Here is a 17,474-nt window from a genome sequence, read left to right as displayed (position 1 = left end):
GGAACACACATACTCCACCAGTAAGCTGCAGCTCCTCCCTGGCCTCTCTTGTTATAAACCAGATCATCAGTAAGAACCATTTTTGCATGTAACCAAGCCCAGAGGGAGGGCTGGCTCCCTCAGGCATACTGCAGTCTCCCTCTGGTCCTAAGCCCCACCACTGTGGCTGCCCCGGCTGCAGTGCTGCAGTGCTGTAGAATGAAGTGTGAGTGGAGGAGGGCTCCGAATTTTAGCATCACACAAGGTGCCACTGAAATCTGAGAGCCCAAAGTCTGCCACCAACCGCCCTAGGGAAAAGGCAGATGAGCAAGTTTGCCGGAGCAGCTGCTGATCCTTCTGCTCATGCCCACGGCTTTCTGGCGCTCGGAGTGGGTGAGCAAGTGGCAGGAGGAGCATAGAATCATAGAATCATAGAGTTGGAATAGACCACAAGGGCCATCGAGTCCGACACCCTGCAGGGACAGGAGTTACAGGATCCAAGCGGTCAGCAGCAGGGGCCCCCTCCAAAGCGATGGGCTGTGGCAGCTGCCTGGTGAGACTGACTCTGCAAGCTCCATTTGACCCTCTTGTCCATTACGAAGAAAACTTACTCCCGCCTTCCAGGACTCCAGAGTTCTGGCTACTGAGTGCAAAGGCCCTGGGAGGAGTGACAGGCATGTAGCACTTGAGAGCTAAACTGTAATAGTTGTGGAAGTCTTTATGCCAGGAGGGGAGGACCTGTGGCACTCCAGATGTTGCTGGTCTCCAAGTTCGGAAACAATTACCAGCTGCAATTAGACAGGCACCTTGCATCAGGATGTTTAGGCATTTACTTGAAGACTTTTTAAAGAAAGCTTTTCATTACATGTGGCCCATTTATTTATGGGATATTGATTTTACACCTATAGAAATAGTTCCCTTGTTTTTAGACTTCCTACAGATGGCTTTATTATGTTTAGAGTTTGTTGGGGGGTTTTTCTGACTTGATTGTCAAACTTAATCTGTTCTGGGAGTCTGTTCGACTGCCAGAATGGTTCGAAAGCCAAGGTGTGTCTTCCGATTGGCTGCAGGATCTTCCTGCACTCAATCAGAAGCCGTGGAAGCCACATCGGACATTCAGCTTCCAAAAAAGTTCACAAACCAGAACACTCACTTCTGGGTTTGCAGCATTTGGGAGCCAAAATGTCTGAGTACCAAGGCATTTGACAACCAAGGTACGACTGTATTTCATTTTTATCTTGTTGGCCCCTGCTTTAATGGCTTCAGGCTGTGAAGCACTTCATAAATTTGAAATATAATGATGGCAGCCTCAGCTCCCATCAGTCCCTGACCAGCAGGTCTACAGACCATGATGGGAGTCGTAGTTGAGCAGAATCTAGCAGGGTGCAGATACCTCTTCTCTGTTTTATGCCCAGTGAACAACATGTTATGGAAAGTGACATACAACGTCAGGCAGACAGTTCTAAGAGACACATGACCTATCAGATCTGCTGCCACAGCTGTGGAATTTCCTTCTCAGTGTGCCAGGATCTTACTCCTACTATTTCAAATCAGCAAGTCAACTGATTGATTGATTGATTGATTGATTGATGGATGGATCAATCAAAGGCTTTTTAATTGACAAAAATATCCTAGCTGTTGAGGGATGAAAGCAGGCAACGTGCAAACTCACCCTCTGATGGGAACAACTTCATCCATCCTTGCTGATCCATCATATCTAAAAAGGCAAGGGGGGGATTTATTTCTGCCAAGCCATGTTCTCTGCCTGTTTGCCTCACTCCACCTTTTTTTTATCACAGCGGTTGGAAGACAGTTGAATGTCTCCTTAATCACAGGGCGAGGAAAGCTTTGCTTCTGCAGATAAGGAACCAGGACCCTTTGGGATCTCTTCAAAATCTGCCTGTGGACGTGCAAGATGGGGAGGCTGTGCGCCTGACAGACGGTGGACACAAGCAGATATCCAGGAACTGTGTTTTTGAGGTCAATTAACCGAGTCTCTCTGCCGTTATCTTTGTTTCTGTATTTGTTCCTTTTTTTTTAGCGGAGGGGGGGTAGTCTTATCAGCTGATTCCTCCTCATGTTTACCTTACGAGCGTGGTGGAGAAGAGCTCTTTGTGGTTAAAGTATAGAATCATAGAATCATAGAATTGGAAGAGACCACAAGGGCCATCGAGTCCAACCCCCTGCCAAACAGGAAACACCATCAGAGCACTCCTGACATATGGTTGTCAAGCCTCTGCTTAAAGACCTCCAAAGTAGGAGACTCCACCACACTCCTTGGCAGCAAATTCCACTGTCAAACAGCTCTTACTGTCAGGAAGTTCTTCCTAATGTTTAGGTGGAATCTTCTTTCTTGTAGTTTGGATCCATTGCTCCGTGTCCACTTCTCTGGAGCAGCAGAAAACAACCTTTCTCCCTCCTCTATATGACATCCTTTTATCTATTTGAACATGGCTATCATATCCCCCCTTAACCTCCTCTTCTCCAGGCTAAACATGCCCAGCTCCCGTAGCTGTTCCTCATAAGGCATTGTTTCCAGGCCTTTGACCATTTTGGTTGCCCTCCTCTGGACACGTTCCAGTTTGTCAGTGTCCTTCTTGAACTGTGGTGCCCAGAACTGGACACAGTACTCCAGGTGAGGTCTGACCAGAGCAGAATACAGTGGCACTATTACTTCCCTTGATCTAGATGCTATACTCCTATCGATGCAGTCCAGAATTGCATTGGCTTTTTTAGCTGCCGCGTCACACTGTTGGCTCATGTCAAGTTTGTGGTCAACCAAGACTCCTAGATCCTTTTCACATGTACTGCTCTCAAGCCAGGTGTCCCCCATCTTGTATTTGTGCCTCTCATTTTTTTTGCCCAAGTGCAATACTTTACATTTCTCCCTGTTAAAATTCATCTTGTTTGTTTTTGCCCAGTTCTCTAATCTGTCAAGGTCATTTTGAAGTGTGATCCTGTCCTCTGGGGTGTTAGCCACCCCTCCTCATCTGCAAATTTGATCAGGATCCCCTTGAGTCCATCATCCAAGTCGTTGATAAAGATGTTGAATAAGACCGGGCCCAAGACAGAACCCTGTGGCACCCCACTAGTCACTCTTCTCCAGGATGAAGAGGAACCATTGATGAGCACCCTTTGGGTTCGGTCAGTCAGCCAGTTACAAATCCACTGAGTGGTAGCATAGTCAAGACCACATTTTACCAGCTTCTTTACAAGAATATCATGGGGCACCTTGTCAAATGCCTTGCTGAAATCAAGGTAGGCTACATCCACTGCGTTCCCTTCATCTACCAGGCTTGTAATTCTGTAATTCCACCATGGCTTCTTTAGGCACCTTCCATGTTTCCGTCTCATTGGTATTGCCTGAAGTTGTGCTTTTACTATCTCCCTCTTAACAAACTCCCAGCCATCATGAACTCCCTTTCCTTTTAGTATTACTGTCCATGGGATCTCAAGAAATTGAGTCCTAGTATGCTTGGCTGCTCCTTTCTGCTGTATAGTAAACTTCAGAAGAGCATGATCACTCGTGCCTAATGATCCTTCCACTTCTACCCCAATAACCAGGTCATCAACATTGGTTAGGACCAGATCTAAAATGGCTGTTCCTCTTGTTGCTTCTCCCACTTTCTGGACAATGAAGTTGTCTGCAAGGCCAGTGAGGAATCTGTTTGACCTTATGCTCTTGGCTGAGTTTGACATCCAACAAATATCCGGGTAATTGAAGTCCCCCATTACTACTATCTCCCTTCCTTTTGCATGCTTGGCCATCTGTTCCAGGAAGGCATCATCTATGTCCTCCGTTTGGCTTGGGGATCTATAGTAAACTCCCACAATGAGGTCTCTGTTATTCTTCTCTCCCTTAATTTTGACCCAAATGCTCTCACTTTGGCTTTGAGGATCTAAATCTTGGATCTCTTCACAGCTATACACATCCCTGACATATAACGCCACTCCTCCTCCTTTCTTGTCTGGTCTGTTTCTCTGAAATAGATTGTATCCCTCCATTATTACATTCCAATCGTGGGACTTATCCCACCAGGTTTCAGTGATGCCTATTATGTCATATTTAGTTTGCTGTACCAAGAGCTCAAGCTCATCTTGTTTATTATAAGTAGAGCTGCAACACAGGCAAGCCTTGGCTGAAAAAGCAACATCTCAAGATGGCTACCTGGGAATGTGTGCTGAGCCCTCACAGAAACCTCTCTACTGCAGCTGGTGCATGTAAGGAAGCTGAGGGTCAAAAGTCAATTCCCTAAGGTTTTGGAAGGCTCAATACCACAGCATTTGAGAAGCTGTGACCTGAAGCAAGGATCGGGGAGGCAAGGACAGACCTGTGGGTCTCCCCGATGTTGTACTCCAACTTCCATCAGCCCCAGCCAGCATGGCCCAATGGTTAGGGGTGCTGGGAGTTTTAGTTTAGCCACACCTGCTGTACTGGAGTAAAATATGTTCCAGAGTCCTCGGCACAGGGCCCTAACAATTTATACTTTATCAGGCTATGTGTCCATTCAACCCAACTTGCCTATTCTGTCTTGCAGATGCTCTCCACGAGGATCTTAAGCAGAGGTTGTTCACATCACCATCTACCTGAGACCCTTTTGAAAACACACACCTGAGAATAGCAGGGACTGAACCCGGGCTCTTTGGCAAGGACTGGAAAGCTTATGATCACTCATAGTGCTAAGATCCCTTTCCCAAGCAGACTACAGTGGTACCTCGGGTTACACTTCAGGTTACAGACTCCGCTAACCCAGAAATAGTACCTCAAGTTAAGAACTTTGCTTCAGGATGAGAACAGAAATCGTGCTCCGGTGGCACAGCAGCAGCAGGAGGCCCTATTAGCTAAAGTGGCGCTTCAGGTTAAGAACAGTTTCAGGTTAAGAACTGTCATAGAATCATAGAATCATAGAATCATAGAATCATAGAGTTGGAAGAGACCACAAGGGCCATCGAGTCCAACCCCCTGCCAAGCAGGAAACACCATCAGAGCACTCCTGACATATGGTTGTCAAGCCTCTGCTTAAAGACCTCCAAAGTAGGAGACTCCACCACACTCCTTGGCAGCAAATTCCACTGTCAAACAGCTCTTACTGTCAGGAAGTTCTTCCTAATGTTTAGGTGGAATCTTCTTTCTTGTAGTTTGGATCCATTGCTCCGTGTCCGCTTCTCCGGAGCAGCAGAAAACAACCTTTCTCCCTCCTCTATGTGACATCCTTTTATATATTTGAACATGGCTATCATATCCCCCCTTAACCTCCTCTTCTCCAGGCTAAACATGCCCAGCTCCCTTAGCCGTTCCTCATAAGGCATCGTTTCCAGGCCTTTGACCATTTTGGTTGCCCTCCTCTGGACACGTTCCAGTTTGTCAGTGTCCTTCTTGAATTGTGGTGCCCAGAACTGGACACAGTACTCCAGGTGTGGTCTGACCAGAGCAGAATACAGTGGCACTATTACTTCCCTTGATCTAGATGCTATACTCCTATTGATGCAGCCCAGAATTGCATTGGCTTTTTTAGCTGCCGCGTCACACTGTTGGCTCATGTCAAGTTTGTGGTCAACCAAGACTCCTAGATCCTTTTCACATGTACTGCTCTCAAGCCAGGTGTCACCCATCTTGTATTTGTGCCTCTCATTTTTTTTGCCCAAGTGCAATACTTTACATTTCTCCCTGTTAAAATTCATCTTGTTTATTTTTGCCCAGTTCTCTAATCTGTCAAGGTCGTTTTGAAGTGTGATCCTGTCCTCTGGGGTGTTAGCCTCCCCTCCCAGTTTGGTGTCATCTGCAAATTTGATCAGGATGCCCTTGAGTCCATCATCCAAGTCGTTGATAAAGATGTTGAATAAGACCGGGCCCAAGACAGAACCCTGTGGCACCCCACTAGTCACTCTTCTCCAGGATGAAGAGGAACCATTGATGAGCACCCTTTGGGTTCGGTCAGTCAGCCAGTTACAAATCCACTGAGTGGTAGCATAGTCAAGACCGCATTTTACCAGCTTCTTTACAAGAATATCATGGGGCACCTTGTCAAATGCCTTGCTGAAATCAAGGTAGGCTACATCTACTGCGTTCCCTTCATCTACCAGGCTTGTAATTCTGTCAAAAAACGAGATCAGGTTAGTCTGACACGACTTATTTTTCAGAAATCCATGCTGACTATTGGTGATCACAGCATTCCTTTCTAGGTGCTCACAGACTGTTTGCTTAATGATCTGCTCCAGAATCTTCCCTGCTATTGATGTCAGACTGACTGGGCGGTAATTATTTGGGTCCTCTCTTTTCCCCTTTTTGAAAATAGGGACAACATTTGCCCTCCTCCAGTCTGCTGGGACTTCGCCTGTTCTCCAGGAATTCTCAAAGATGACTGCCAGTGGTTCTGAGATCACATCTGCCAGTTCTTTTAATACTCTTGGATGCAGTTCATCTGGCCCTGGAGACTTGAATACATCTAAACTAGCCAAATATTCTTGTAGTATCTCCTTAGTTATTCTGGGCTGTGTTTCCTTTGCTGAATCATTTGCTCCAAATTCTTCAGGTCGGGCATTGTTTTCTTTATCGGAGAAGACTGAGGCAAAGAAGGCATTGAGGAGTTCAGCCCTTTCTGTGTCCCCTGTTTGCATTTCACCATCTTCTCCTCTGAGTGACCCCATTGTTTCTTTGTTCTTCCTTTTGCTACGAACATACCCATAAAAGCCTTTTTTGTTGCTTTTAACCTCTCTAGCAAGCCTGAGTTCATTCTGTGCTTTAGCTTTTCTGACTTTGTGTCTACACGTGCTGGCTATTTGTTTGAATTCCTCTTTGGTGGTTTCCCCCCTTTTCCATTTTTTGTACACATCCTTTTTTAATCTTAATTCAGTTAAAAGTTCTTTAGATAGCCACCCTGGCTTCTTTAGGCACCTTCCATGTTTCCGTCTCATTGGTATTGCCTGACGTTGTGCTTTTAGTATCTCCCTCTTAACAAACTCCCAGCCATCATGAACTCCCTTTCCTTTTAGTATTGTTGTCCATGGGATCTCACCCAGCACTTCTCTAAGTTTTATGAAGTCGGCTTTCTTAAAGTCAAGAAATTGAGTCCTAGTATGCTTGGCTGCTCCTTTCCGCTGTATAGTAAACTTCAGAAGAGCATGATCACTCACGCCTAATGATCCTTCCACTTCTACCCCACTAACCAGGTCATCAACATTGGTTAGGACCAGATCTAAAATGGCTGTTCCTCTTGTTGCTTCTCCCACTTTCTGGACAATGAAGTTGTCTGCAAGGCCAGTGAGGAATCTGTTTGACCTTATGCTCTTGGCTGAGTTTGACGTCCAACAAATATCCGGGTAATTGAAGTCCCCCATTACTACTATCTCCCTTCCTTTTGCATGCTTGGCCATCTGTTCCAGGAAGGCATCATCTATGTCCTCCGTTTGGCTTGGGGATCTATAGTAAACTCCCACAATGAGGTCTCTGTTATTCTTCTCTCCCTTAATTTTGACCCAAATGCTCTCACTTTGGCTTTGAGGATCTAAATCTTGGATCTCTTCACAGGTATACACATCCCTGACATATAACGCCACTCCTCCTCCTTTCTTGACTGGTCTGTTTCTCTGAAAAAGATTGTATCCCCCCATTATTACATTCCAATCGTGGGACTTATCCCACCAGGTTTCAGTGATGCCTATTATGTCATATTTAGTTTGCTGTACCAAGAGCTCAAGCTCATCTTGTTTATTTCCCATGCTTTGCGCATTAGTGTACAGACATTGAAGTCCATTAATCATTCCCCCGTGTCTCTTATTTAAGGATTTTTTCCTCCCACCACTAGGTCCGCGTGCTGTTTGCTCCATTTGGTCTATGACATTTGGATGATCATCTTCATTAATTGATAGACTCCTACCTTCAGGAGCACTGTCTCCCTCCCCCACATTAGTCAGTTTAAAGCCCTCCTGATGAGGTTTCTGAGATTTTTGGCAAAAACATTTCTCCCAACCGTTGTGAGGTGCAGCCCATCACTTGTCAGAAGTCCATCTTCAAGAAACTGCAGTCCGTGATCTAAGAATCCAAACCGTTCCTGTTTACACCATTTGCGAAGCCAGCTGTTCACTTCCACTATTTTCCCCTCTCTCCCCGGGCCACGTCGTTCAACTGGGAGGACAGATGAGATGACAATTTGTGCATTTAGTTGCTTCAATTTCCTGCCGAGAGCCTCGTAGTCTCTTTTGATCTTCTGGAGGCTATTGCTTGCAGTGTCATTGGTTCCCACATGAACCAAGAGGAAGGGGTATTTGTCAGTGGGTTTTATGATTCCTTGCAGTCGTTCAGTTACATCTTGGATCTTAGCCCCGGGGAGACAGCACACTTCCCGAGACATCTTGTCAGGCCCACAGATCACTGCTTCTGTTCCCCTCAGTAGGGAATCCCCTATCACCACTACACGCCTCCTCTTGGGTTTGGTCGGGGTTCTTCCGTGAGCTGTCCATTCCAAGGTCGCCTGCACATTCCCTGAGGACTGACTTTGCTGCTCGTCTTCATATACCTGATCGACTGTAATGAGGGAGAGATCCTCAAATGGAGTCTGCTCTTCGTCTTCCATGCTAGGGGAGAGGACCTCAAAGCGATTGTGTATTTCTAAGCAATCAGAGTGAACCCTGGGCCTCCTACTTCTTTGAGTCACGTTTCTCCATATATCTGGCTCCTGTGTTGGTGAACTAGACTCCTTCTCAGGGGAGTCCCCTGTCTCCTCCTTGGTGCAGACGGTGTGCTCTGTTGCTTCCAAGAAGAGCTCCAGCTCTCTAATTCTTTGGAGCGTAGCTACACGTTCCTCCAGTTGCTGGACTTTGTCTTTAAAGAGGGCAATCAACATGCAATTGCTGCAGGTAAAGCTGCCTGCAACCTTTGGCAAGATGGCAAACATTGTGCAGGAACCGCAGGCGACTGCAGCTGTTCCCTCCCCTTCCATCTTGAGATCGTGTCGTTGGGGTTGGCTACAGAGGTCCTCCATCATAAAAAGCTTGAAGACAGGACAAATAACTTCCCCCACACAAAAAAACACCTAGATCTCCCCCAACAAACGTTTGAGACTAGCTCCCCTAAATCTAAAAGATGGATCTAACTGCGCGCGCCGCTGCCCTGCAAACTCTGATAAGCTCCTCCCACAGCTAATCCCCTGCCTCAACAGAAACCCTGCCCCCTCTGACCTTTACACAGGGAAAACAGCTAATGAGCCACAAAGAAACACACACACACAAGAAAAACCCTTTTTGCTCCTTCTTCAACTGATGCCCTTCAAACTCTGATAAGCTCCTCCCACAGCTAATCCCCTGCCTCAACAGAAACCCTGCCCCCTCTGACCTTTACACAGGGAAAACAGCATTCGGTCCTCCGGAATGAATTAAGTACTTAACCCAAGGTACCACTGTATACTGTAACTCATCAACATCATCAGTGCCCTGGGAAGATGGAGGAGGTTACTCTGTCTCAAGCCAGAAGCGGGACTAAGGGATCATCCAGACTTCCTTTTGTGCCACATTTCTAGGTGCAGGTCCAGCCTTTAAAGCGCCATGTCCTGGCAGTCTCTCTCCATCTCTCTCTCTCTCTCTCTCTCTCTCTCTCTCTCTCTGTGTGTGTGTGTGTGTGTTCTAGTGCTTTCCCCAGGAAAACCCACATTTTACTGCTGAATCTGTTTTTTCGCATATTACCGTTTGCTCTGATTCAGTAGTAGATTTTGCTGGGACAAAAAATAAAACTGCTTGGACACAGAGCCTGAAAAGCATGGCAGCAAAGGAAGCCTGGATGAACCCTCAGATGAGGTCTGCTCTGTTCAGCTTGGAGGATGCGGCTGCTGCTGCTGCTGCGTCCAGAGAACCTGCTTCAGAAGTGGTGCAGGGCGGAAGCTCCATGCCGCTTCTGAGCTGGGCCCTGAGCTTTCTTTGCACTGGAAAAGCAGCAGTGTGGATGAGCCCTCCAAGAAGCAGCTGGGACAGGAGGTGGAAAGGGAGGGAGAGGGGAAAGAAGGGGCTTCTTTCAGCCTAAGGAGATAAGAGGGGCATGGAAGGGAGAGAGTCCTTGCATCTTCCTGTCCTCTCCTCTAGTGTGCAAACCCATCTTCAGGTTGACCACTTCCAATGAGTCTTCACAGTGGCATAGCTCAATAATTTTAGACTGGGCAGAATGGTCTTACCCTGGCGGGTGGGTGCTCTTTAGGCGGTAATGTGTATTATTTCACTTCCTCCAATATGTGGGAAGTCAGTTCTGCTGTATTTGGGGCCCCTTCTGCTTGTTCTGGGACCCCAGACCTCTGTTGTTGGTGCCGGTTGAACCATTTTGTTGAAGAGACTGAGATTTAGGCTCCAGACCTTGGCATCCTTTCCTGTCCCTTCAAACATGGTGGGGCTTGGCAGTGGCGGAGCTTCATGCTCTGGCTCCGGGGATGGGGGCAGAGAGCAGGAGAAGGCGGGGCTGGCGCACATCCTGGGAGTGGGGTGTCCAGCGCGGGGGGGGGGGAGCAGCCACGATGGCACCCTGCCAGGACCACGCTGTTGGGGGCGGTGTACTCCCTCTGCACTCCTCTTCCTCCACCAGTGGGGCTTCTCTCCAACTAGCAGGGGCAGAGTAGAGGAGATGCTCTCCTGAACAGGCCTGGGGCAGAACATTGGCAAGCCAAGGCAGTGGCCAAGGCATGTCCCTAACCCCAACCCTTCCTAGTTCCATCATGGAGGATAAGGAGGGAAAGGTGAGCTGGATCTTGATGGCTCTGCTGTGTGCTTCTGAATGCCAGTTGCTGGAAACTGCAGGAGGGGAGAGTGACTGTTGCTCTCAGGTAGGTCCTGCTTTGCGGCTTCCTGTAGGGATCTGGCTGGCCACTGTCAGAAACATATGCTGGACGTGATGGACCTTTGGCCTAATCCAGCAGGGCTCTTCTTGTCTTCTTATGCACCACTGGCTCCATGAGGCTGCCTCTGCTCCACCATGTGCTCCACTCCCACCAGTAACAGTGAACTTGCAGGCAATGCACAGAAAGTTCTTTGACAGCCTCTCTCCTCTGACCTGGTCAGCTTCAATGCCCTCAGCTCCTTTCCCAGCTCTCCGTCTCCCCAACTGCCTCTCTGTTCATGGGAGCTATCTTCTCCCACATCAGACCATTGGTCCATCTAGCTCAATAGTGGCTGTGGAAGAAGATGACAGCAGGACAATCACATTGAAAAGTGAGGGAAGGAACCCCCCTTGCACTTCCTCTATAGCATGTCATCCATGGACACCCATCGTTTCTGGGGCACTCCTTTTTTCTGATCAGCAAATAGGATTCAAAAGGCTTCCGAGATTCTGCCAGGTACTGTCCCTGTGCTCTCAAGCATATCAGTGAAATCATAGGGACTAGAAACTTTCCCCATTTTTAAAAAAGTCCACCCACACCTGTGCATGAAAGCTGATGTGCCAGGAGGCTGGATTCTGTTGCTGCACCTTTTCTCCACTTGCACAGAATTGTGACACAAACTCAGCCCTGTGGTTTTAATTGTTTGACTTAGTCAACCCTCAAATCTTAAGGAGGGGCAGAGTGGGCTGGCAAGTTTAGAAAGCTGCTGTTTTTACCAAGATACGAGAGTTGTTTTGGCAAAAATAGAGTTGAGAGGTGCGGGATTCCGTTAATAATCCCCCCCCCCCAGTAATCTAAGCACTGCACATATTCTTAAACCGGGAATAAATCTGACCTGCAGTGGAAGGATTTTTCAGGTTTGTTGTTCAGAGGTTACACAGGAAGCACTGAGTCAGACACTTTGCAGACCATCTTCAGTCTATTCCTTTCCTCTGTCTTGGCTGTGAATTGTTCCACCAGCGGTAACATTGCCCCCATAAGAAATAAGGGAGGGGAAAAGAGATCTTTACTGAAGCCCAAATAAAATAATAATGGTAAAGTAAAACAAAACTGCCATGAGACTCCAGACGGAAAAGAACCCTGAGAAGGCCTTTCCCCCTTCCACTGCAACTGCTGGGGAAAGAGGCAGCGCCACACAGAGCTGTTGTTACGAGATCAGTGGCTTCCACTTCCCATTTTCTAATTAAAGACTCTTCAGAGAACCAGGGGCGTTGCTAGGTGCTAAAAAAGGACCCAGGGGTGCAGGCCTGTGGCACAAATTTGCATCCATTTTGCATATGCTAATTTAAGGATGTCTCTGTGCAAAAGTAGAGGGCAGGTGGCTGAGGACTCCCAGCACTGCCTGCTTGCTACTTTGCACCATCGTCTGTGAGGGATAGCAAGAGGCAACAGAGATATGCCCAGTGCCCAGCTGTCCTGTAAGCAAATTCAAAGAGAGAGAGAAATTAAAATGGGAGAGAAAGGGGCAGGAGATCTCGAGCCAAGGATCCCGCGGGGTGGGAGGTTGGGAGGAGAGAGATTTGAGTCAGTTCACATTTAAAGCTTTATCAAACGCACAGCCCTTTCAAATCCACATGTTCCAGAATAACACAAGAACCAAAACACAGATACCCTTGGAAATCCAAGTGGAGTAAGCCCACTTGAACGCAGTGGGGCTTCCTTCTGAGTAGACCAAGGGCTTTTCTGTTGGGATGACAGGGTGCCAGGCCCGCTAGCTCTAGCAATTCCTAGGACATGATCTATGTTCCACTTCACTTGTGTTTTATTCATAGATCCTCTACAATTCTATCTGCTTGTAGAACTTTATAATGGGCACAGCATACAACATCCTAAATAACTAAGGCATACCTTCCAACATTTCTCTGGTGAAAATAGGGGCATCCTCTTCTGCACCAGGAAGCTTCTCCCGCGCTTGATCTCGCCCCACACATAGACGTTATGCACCCATGGACACATAGAACACATAGACATCAATCACCTTGAGTCAATGACAGGTTGTCCTTGCAGGATTGTTGTAAAGAAAAAATGTCTGAGGGAACGAACTGTGTATAACACCTTCCACAGATAAATAGAATAAAATAAAAATTTAGCTTTAAGCTGCCTTGAGTCCCTGTGAGGGGAAAAGGCGGGATATAGTAGCAGTAATGGAAACTGTGAGAAAACTCAGGAACACATGATAGAAGAAATCCTATTGAACTCAGTGGGATTAAGTTCTGAGTAAAAATGCTTAGAATTGCAGTGTAAGGCTGCCTAGTCTTTACCCAGTTACCTGGGAGGAAGCTCCATTGAATACTGTGGGACTTACTTCTGAATAGACAGTGTAAGGCTTCTTTTTAAATAAAGGAATAAATACTCATTAAAAATGGCTTGCTGCTGAAGCATTGTAGTTCATGGATTTAAAGTGCACTGGTGACCTTCTCAACTTCAAAATTACAAGAAGGGCTTCCAATGCCAGATTTACCATTTCCTTCATTGAGTGCAGGGATTTTATTTTCAGGATAAGCAGGACTCCCATCCACCCACACCACTTTTAATTGTTCTCTGAGATGGGGAGGGGAGGAAAAAGGAAAACCGGGACATTCTGGGATCAGATGAGAAACTTCTGTAATTTCAGGACTGTCCCTGGAAAATCAGGACACTCGGAGGGTATGCTAAGGTTGTGTTGTTGTTTGTAAAAAAGCAAGTTTCTAGACCTCATGGTGGCTGCAAGTATGGATTTCATAGGGAGAAGAGAAGTAGGAAGGTTTAAGTGCTCTGTATAGCAGTTGTCTTCTGGAACAAAAACAGAACAAATGGTGCAATTTGCCTGACTTATGCAGGTCGCATCCTTCTGGGCATGTCATTTGAGTGGCTTTGGGTCACGTGTTTTAAATGCATGTACAGCTCTGCCTGTGCCCACCCAGATGATGTCAATGCTGGTACCTTGGGGAGGATTAGCTTGAGCAGCATTTACTGAAACATGATGGGCCATTGGAGTTGGTTGAGCCTTTTGCCTTGGAGGACAAGAAGATTCACTCCTCAATTAGAGTTTTGATGGTTTCGGAAGTGGCACACTGCCCTCCAGTGGCCAGACAGCTGAACTGAACAAAACAACAGCAATATGTAGCGCTCTCGCACTCTCTCTCTCTCTCTCTCTCTCTCTCTCTCTCTCTCTCTCGGCTGGGCCAGACGTTTTGCTTCCTGGGAGGCAAAGGACAAGATGGTGCCCCCTCCCATTCCACATACAGAGCCGAACAGACTGGCACCTGAATGTTAGTTCCACACTGGTGACAGTTTGGGAGAGTGTCCTCTGCAACCAGGGGCGCTTAGTCCTCCCAGGAGGAAAGGGCCAGGGAGGCCTTAGGAGAAAGAGTCCAGGGGATCCTGCCCCTGCCCACCAGACCTGCTCCCTCACCAGGCCTAATGGCAGAGTGTCTCAAGAGACCTCCCATCTCAACCCCAATTGTACGACATTACAGCAGGATCATGAGCCCTCTCCCTACAGTGTTGTGCAATGTCTTTCGACTTAACCTGAAACAAATACATATTAAAATGAATGTGTAGAATCAAACCACAAACTACCAGTGTTCTAAATTTCAAACATTTAGTTTTCCTGAAGTGGACAGTGCAAGGTAGCTGACCTCCCTCTAGCCAATCAGTTCCTGCATCCTGGGATGGAGAGGGGAAGGGACAATGTGGCAGCAAGGTTGTCGCAGTGGAAATGCTCCAGCAGGAGCTGCATTGGATTGGCTCTGCTGATGTGTTGACCCCATGACAACCTCAGAGTTCTCTGGGAAGAAGGGTTGACTGTTAAACCACTCTGGGAATCTGTGAGGGGAACAAGGGTTTCTAATAACTCTGAGTACCCTTAACAAACTACAGTTCCCAGGATTCTTTAAGGGAAGCCATGACTGTTTAAAGTGGTGCAGTACTGCTTTAAATGCACAGTGCAGATGGGGCCCCTGTGTGGGCAATGTCTACTCTAGTCTTAAAAGTCACAATGATTGCTAAGTTTTCCAGTTGCTATTATGGAGTTGGCCTCAGCACCAAGTTTAGTTCACTGCACATTGCTTATGTCTAAACAGAAACCAGAAGAAGCTGCAAGAAACAGTGAAACGGACCGAGGACTAAATGAATTGTATATAAAATGATAATAATAAAAAATGCACATCTGCTTAATTTGAATGACTTTATCCATGGCATAGGAATCCAACTGTCATTGGCTGCCAGAGTCTAGATTAGTGCAGCAGAAATATTTTGTTGGGGGAAATAATTGATGTATCTGTTTTGTGTTTTATCCTTAGAGCATCAGCCTTCTGACTCATCTGAATTTTGTACACCTCAAATGTGGGAATTGCTAGCACTTTTTGTGAATTGTTAGAGTAGATCTGCTCCAACGTGCTCTGCCTGCCTTCTCTGAGTTCCCCAAGTGCACTCCTGGAAAGAATGGTGAAAGCACCCAGAGCGGTGGAAGTGCTGAACACTCACAGCCACTGCTGACAGATTTAATTTGGTTATTAGCAGCAATGTTGCTGTTGATGCTGCCAGTGCTGCTGCTGATTCTGCTGGTGATGCTGATGCCACTGCTGCCTGCCAGATATAGCAAGGAGTTGGCAGGTTAGCAAAAAAAAAAAAAGTATTGGAGGCGGGAGTTTGGGCCTGCAGGCTGTCAGTTCACCACCTCTGCTCTAATGCACAAACTCTTAGGCAACTGAAAGAGGGAGCTGTCCTTAAAATATAAAAAAGATGCAACTCACAACTCTGCAGCTTCAGGATTATGGAAGGAAAACAGAAAGCCAATGTGTGTGTATGGCTTTTGCTACTCATATGGAAACAAGCAGGTTGCAGGGAGCAGACCAGAGGTAGCCAATAGTCCTTCAGATGTTTAACCACAACTCCCACAGCTTGCATGGTCAATAACAGAGGTGTAGCATGGGGGGAAGGGGCAAGGAGGCCATGGCCCCATGTGCACATTTTTGAGGGGGCATAATCAGGCACCTCCATGACAGCCATGGACCCCTAGCAGCTGAGGTGTGGCAGCAGGCAGGTTGGTCTAGTGCTCAGGTGAGTGGAGGCAGCAGTAGAGGAGCCTGTTGGGAGGCGGACTCCATTCACTCTCTCCAGGCACTTCCTCCTGGCGCATGCACCCACCACAGCTGCCCAGTCCAACAGGGGGTGCAACACATGCCCCGCCCTGGGCTCTGGCAACACACGCTATGCCACTGGTCAATGGTCAAACATGATGGGAGTTGTAATCCAGAAATCTCTGGAGAACCAAAGCTTATCCATTCTAGAACTAACTGATGTCTTCTTTTCCTCCTCCTTCCCCTCCAAATTTGTATAACTTTCTTCATCCCAAAACCACATGCCAATTCACAGCATAAAATCATAATTGTTGTAAGGATAAAAAAGAGAGAGGCTCTCACAAGCCAGTCAAGCTACTGGCTACAATCCTGAAATTCTCAAGACACAGTGAACCATCACTGAGATTTGAAATATTTGTGTTCTCACAGTTCCCACCCCTTCCAAAATTCTGCTTAATTGGTTGAGCAGCACAACTGGTTACCAACCAATTTAACATAGCTCACATCCTGCCAGATGTTGTGCCTGCTAGGTGCTTTCCCCATCAGCCAAAACAAACACCAAGAAGCTGATCCAGTCCCAGAGAAACCATTCATGACTAGTGAGCTGCATTTGCCTTGAATAGTCACCGGCTGCCTGCACCTGCTGGAATGATGGGTTTCTACAAAAGTAGGTTGAAGGTAGGTCCAGTCCACATCACTGTTACTATACAATCTGTTTTATATTTTGAATATTAAACTAAGAAAAGGGCACATGGTTCTCTCCCTCTCCCTTTTTCCTTCACAATAACCTTTTGAGGTAGGTTAGGCTGAGAGACAGTGTTTGGTCCAAAGCCTTCATGGTTGCAAGATTTGAACCCCAATCTACGTGGTCCTACTCCAATGCACTCAGCACTAAAGATAAGGTAAAGGTAAAGGACCCCTGGATGGTTAAGTTCAGTCAAAGGCTACTATGGGGTTGCGGTGCTCATCTCGCTTTCAGGCTGAGGGAGCCGGCATTTGTCCGCAGACAGTTTACTGGGTCATGTGGCCAGCAGGACTAAACCGCTACTGGTGCACGGAGGACTGTGACAAGAGCCAGAGTGCACGGAAACACCATTTACCTTCCCGCTGGAGCAGTACCTATTTATCTAATTGCACTGGCATGCTTTTGAACTGCTAGGTTGGCAGGAACTGGGACAGAGCAACGGGAGCTCACCCCATTGTGGGGATTCGAATCGCCAACCTTCTGATCAGCAAGCCCAAGAGGCTCAGTGGTTTAGACCACAGCGCCACCCACACCACACTGACTCTCCATAATAATGAAATTTTCTGTGTGGCTTGGTCAATGCCTTTGCCTAAATTCTGATGTGCTGGATAAAATCACTCCATTGTATGATGTTTTACACAATACTCAAATGAACCCTCATAGTTTTCTTAGCCTGCCTAAGATTGCTAACTGTTTTTCCCTTCTGAGAGAGCTCCTGTATTTTAAACTGGTATGTGACAAATAGTGATTCAGAGCATAGGAATCAACTTCTAGGGGCCAATGGGTCTTGGCCCCCCAATAAAATATTTCAGGGGGCCAGGGGGCCCCAAAGTT

At 47.0% G+C, this 17,474-nt stretch overlaps 1 long non-coding RNA gene across 1 annotated transcript; it reads left to right on the top strand.

The window, feature by feature from the left end:
• The first annotated feature begins 952 nt into the window (after positions 1 to 952).
• On the top strand, positions 953 to 14,990 carry LOC309524527. The gene is made up of 2 exons (XR_014215971.1): positions 953 to 1,959; positions 14,897 to 14,990. It is a non-coding gene; the product is annotated as an uncharacterized lncRNA (long non-coding RNA).
• Positions 14,991 to 17,474: the final 2,484 nt, after the last annotated feature.

The sequence above is a fragment of the Podarcis vaucheri genome, assembly GCF_965113315.1.
Source record: "Podarcis vaucheri genome assembly, chromosome: 2".
Taxonomy (NCBI): domain Eukaryota; kingdom Metazoa; phylum Chordata; class Lepidosauria; order Squamata; family Lacertidae; genus Podarcis; species Podarcis vaucheri.
Note: the sequence above shows the minus strand (reverse complement) of the source record. Positions and strands in the feature narration are given on the sequence as shown.